General features: G+C 37.7%; 1 pseudogene; it reads left to right on the forward strand.

Annotated features, from left to right (window-relative positions):
• The first annotated feature begins 875 nt into the window (after positions 1-875).
• Positions 876-2,145, forward strand: LOC133233063 (large ribosomal subunit protein uL3-like; annotated as a pseudogene).
• The last annotated feature ends 3,105 nt before the right edge of the window (positions 2,146-5,250 follow it).

A 5,250-nucleotide genomic window follows, 5' to 3' on the forward strand; every position in this document is an offset into this window, starting at 1 on the left:
ATAAATTGTATAAATCCTTGTTTATGAGAATATTTTCTAAAGTTCAAAGAAAAATTTTAATTTGAAAAAAATTGTATTTAGATAATTCATTTTAATTACTCTTGCCAATTTAGTCAATGTATCCCGGATCAATGAATCAATGTTAATCCCTTAACTATGTTCTTAATGCCTCTTCTCTGATTTCCCAACTAATCAAAACAAATAGCTTATCCTATTTCACTGCTCTCAATATCTTTCATAACTGTCCTGTGATGTTTAAAGTTGCAGGTAATTCACATATGAAATATGCTTATCTTTAATGTATCTGATTTCTTAAAATTCTCTGCCTTCAATGAAACCTGAAATTTAATTTAAAGCAAAGTTCAAAATAAGATCTGTATAGCATCCATGCCAGTACTTTCACTTTGAAGATTTATGACCTGCTACAGCCTGGCTTTTTTTTTTTTTTCTTTTTAAACAGGAATGAAAAGAGTAAACATCAGAAAGAAGGGATTTTAGCTCAAGTAAGTTGAAAACTCATAAGAAATTATCCATCTGCTTTGAATGAATCCATGCATTCTGTTCTTGACAAATTGCTTCTCAGAATAATGAATTTAAAGGCATTATTTCATGCCCACTATCATTATTCTTGGAACAACACAGGAAATGTGAATGATGGCATGACCAAAGACAGATTCACAGTTCCATTTCCAAAATGGTAGATTCTGGAAACTTGTGTGATATTTTTAATAAGTTTGAGAACTGATTGTTAAAGTAATGGACAATGACCATATTGGATGAAAAGTAAAGATTATTGAGTATCAATATGAGTTCTCTGGGAGGAAACCAATCCAAAGTAACATAAAGTTGCTCTACTGGCAGCATCTGATGGCAGGATGCCTCACAGGAAGTTCTCCACTCCCAGGCATGAGTCCCTGGGCTACCTGCCGTGCAAGTGCAGCAGCTGGCACCACAGGAAGGTGAAGAGCTTCCCCAAGGATGACTCTTCCAAGCTTGTGAACCTCACAGCCCTCCTCAGCTACAAGGCTGGCAGGATCCACATCGTGAGGCAGATCGATATGCCAGAGTCCAGGGTGAACAAGAAGGAAGTTGTGGAGGCTGGGCCCATAGTGGAGATGCTGCCCATTGGGACTGTGGGCATTGTGCACAGTGGAAACACCTAGAGGCCTCTGGACCTTTGAGAACATCTTTATTGAGCACATTAGCAATGAGTGCAAAGGGCCCTTCTGTAGGACCTGGCATAAACCTAAGAAGGCCTTCACCAAAGAGTACAAGAAAAGGCAGGATGCAGATGGCAAGAAGCAGCTGGAGAAAGACTTCAGCAACATGAAGAAATACTGCCAGGTCATGCATATCATTGCCCACACCAAAATGTGCCTGCTTCCTCCATCCCAGAAGGCCTACCTCAGGGACATCCAGGTTAACAGAGGCACTATGGCCGAAAGCTGAGCTATGCCCATGAGAATCAAATGTTTGGCAGTATCAGATGATTGATGTCATTGGGGTGACCAAAGGCAAAGCCTACAAGAGGTGAGCAGCTGTTGGCACACCAATAAGCTACCCTGTAAGACCCACCAAAGACTGCACAAGGTTACCTTCTTTGAGTTGTATTATCTTGCCTGCGTAACCGTCTCTATAGCTCTGGCTGGGCAGAAACGCTACCATCACCACACCACGATCAACAAGAAGATCTACAATATGAAACAAGGATACTTCATAAAGGAGGGCATACTGATCAAGAACAACCTTTACTGATTATGATCTGTTTGACAAGAACCCCCTGGGTGGCTTTGTCCACTGTGGTGAAGTGACCAATGACTTTGTTATGCTCAAAGGCTGCATGATAGGAACCAAAAAGCAAGTGCTCACCTGCAAGTCTTTGCTGATGCAGACCAAACGGTGGGCCCTAGAGAAGATGACTTCAAGTCTATTGATCCCACTTCCAAATTTGGCCTTCACAGCTTCCAGGTTGTGGAGGACAAGAAAACATTCATGGGACCACTCAAGAAGGACAGAATTACAAAGGAAGAGGGGGCCCAATGTCAGAACAGATTGTACAACCGGCAGTATCTCAATAAAATTATTTTCCAGTGCAGAAAAAAATTTAAGAATACTCTTTCACAAGCAAAGAAAAATATCATATAAAACTCTTGAAAATAAAGTAATAAATATTATTTTGAGCAGTAGTACTCTTAAGAGGATTATTTAAGTATTGATTACTGGCTATTGATGAGCCTGGATAAAACTTCTACCATAGCACTACAGTTTTCTGCCTCTGTTTGGCACTATTTAATCACTGATTGGATGAGAAAAATGGTCTTCAAGTCACACATTAATTTTAATATCAGTTATATATCTAAAGCTTCAAAGATTTGTTAGAATGATATTCTAAAATAGCTAAAGCCCCTTGAACTAAAATTAACAAGGCAATGATCAAATATATACAAAAATAATCTAAGAAGTCATACACAGTCCACTATGAAAATTCTGGTTTCATAATTCGGTTCAGTTGCTCAGTCATGTCTGATTCTTTGTAACCTGATGGACTGCAGCACACCAAGATTCCCTGTCCATCACCAACTCCCAAAGCTTGCTCAAACTCATCTCCATTGAGTCAATGATGCCATCCAGCCATCTCGTCCTCTATCGTCCCCTTCTCCTCCTTAATCTTTCTCAGCATCAAGGTCTTTTCCAATGAGTTGCCTCTCACAACAGGTGACCAAAATATTGGAGCTTCAACAAAAATACTTTCCAGTGAACATTCAGGGTTGATTTCCTTCAGGATTGACTGGTTTTATCTCCTTGCTGTTGAAGGGACTCTCAAGAGTTTTCTCCAACACTGCAGCTTGAAAGTATCAACCCTTCAGTGCTCAGCCTTCTTTATGGTCCAACTCTCACATCCATACATGAATACTGGAAAAATCATGATGTCAGCAAATAGATGGGATTTAATGCTAATGAAGAATACAAAATGAGAAACTGTAGAATAGAAAAATGGAAGAAATAGAGCTAAACCTGAGACATTTTAATATTTTGAGGTCAAATAAAGAGATAAAGCAGTTTGAGAAGGAGGAATAAGAGGAAAAGTCAGGAGAATATGGTGCTACAGAGACAAGAGATGATTTCAACAATGAATAACTGGGACTTCCTTGAGCTAAAACTCTGCATTCCCAATGCAGGAAAACCAGGTTCATTCCCTGGTCAGGGAACTACATCCCACATGTTGCAACTAAAGATCCTGTGTGCCACAACTAAGACTTCTGTGAAGCCAAATAAATAATTTTTTTTAAATTAAGAAGTGATCAGCTAAGTAAGATATTGCCAAGAGGTTAAGTAAGATGAGGAAAAATAAGTGACCATAGAACTTCTACTGGTCACAGAGAACAAGATAATACAGACTAACCCATTCACTAATAACTACAAGAAATAAAACATTAAAATAATATGCAATGCCTAGTGATAAACCTGACAATAGACAAGCAAGACCTATACACTGAAAACTACAAAATATCACAGAAAGAAACTGAAGGACATGCAAATAAATGGAGAGATAAGAGAGACAATGCATTCATCTTTTGGGAAATTTAGTGATTTTAAGTTGTCATTTTCCTCAAATGGATCTATAGCTCCAATGCCATTCCAGTCAGAATTCTAGCAGACGTTTGTTTGTTTGTTTGTTTGGTAAAAAGTTGGAGACTTAATCACAACATGCTTTAGAAATGCAAAGAATCTACAATAGGCAAAACAAATTTGACAAGGAAAACATTGGAAGATATTATCAGATATTATCTGATTTCAAGGGTTATTTTAAAGTTTAAGTGAATAAGACAGTGCAGTATTATATATATATATAAATATATATATAGTCTTATATAAAGTTTAAGTGAATAAGACAGTGCATCAAGAGAAGCAAATGAATCCAGAAACAGAATGGAGAGTCCAGAAATACTTTCATACAAATGAGGTCAGTTGTTTTTCAACAAAGTTGCAAAGGTTGTTCTGTAGAGAAAGAATAGTCTTTTCTGTAAATATTGCTGTACTTATTTGGGAGTCCATCTTAAAAATAAAAAGTGAATTTCAATCCATTCTCTGCATGATTTACAACAATTATTTTATGGTATAGAGTAAACCTAAATTCAAGAATAAAAACTATAAAACTTCTAAAAGAAAATAGGAGAAAATCTTTAGTTAGACAATGATATGTATGTGTGTGTGCTCAGTCACCTCAGTTGTGTCCAACTTTTTGTAACCCTGTGGACTACAGCCTTCCAGGCTCCTCTGTCCATTGGATTCTTCAGGCAAGAATACTGGAGTGGGTCGCCACGCCCTCCTCCAGGGGATCCTCCTGACCCAAGGATAGAACACATGTGTCCTGTGCAGCCTGCACTGTGGGCAGACTCTTCACCACTGAGTCACCAAGGAAGCCCCAGGCAATGCTATATAAGACACCAAAAGCAAGATCTAATTAAAATTGTTAAATAACACTTCATCAAAGCTGAGAATATCTGCTCTTCAAAAGGCAAAGAATTAAAAAAAAAGCCCCAAGTTTGAAGGAAATATTTTAGAATTATATATTTGATCAGGTATTTATATCCAGACTATTTTTAAATGGAAGGAAGACTCTCAATACTCAATAATAAAGGGCTTCCCTGGTGGATCTGTGGTTGAGAATCCATCTGCCAGTGCATGGGATTCAGATTAGATTCCTGGTCTGAGAATTAAGATTCCACATGCTGTGGGAAAACTAAGACACGTACCACAACTACTGAGCCCCCTTGCCACAACTATTGAAGTCCACACACCCTACAGACTGTGTTCCACAGCTACAGAGTAACACAACTAGAGAAAGTCTGTGCACAGCAACAAAGAACCCCCTTGCACCAAAGATTCAATGTAGACAAAAATAAAAATTAAATTAAAACACACAGACACGCACATACAAAAACTTAATAATAAGTATACACAACTCAACAGCAAATGGGCATAAGACATAACAAAAAACTTCACTAAGGAAGATATATAGCTGGCACACAAGTAAATGGAGAGTTATTCAATATTGATCATCACCCAGGAAAATGCAAATTCAAACTGTAATGAGATCTTACTGAATACCTATGAAACCAGCTAAAACTGAAAGATTGGATATATCAGCTGTTGGCAAAAAAAAAAAAAAAAAGTGAGACAATTGAAACTCTGTACAAAGCTCACAGGGATGTACAACCAGTTTGAAAAATAGTTTGACACTTTAAA

The sequence above is a fragment of the Bos javanicus genome, chromosome 19 (genome assembly GCF_032452875.1).
Source record: "Bos javanicus breed banteng chromosome 19, ARS-OSU_banteng_1.0, whole genome shotgun sequence".
NCBI classification, from domain to species: domain Eukaryota; kingdom Metazoa; phylum Chordata; class Mammalia; order Artiodactyla; family Bovidae; genus Bos; species Bos javanicus.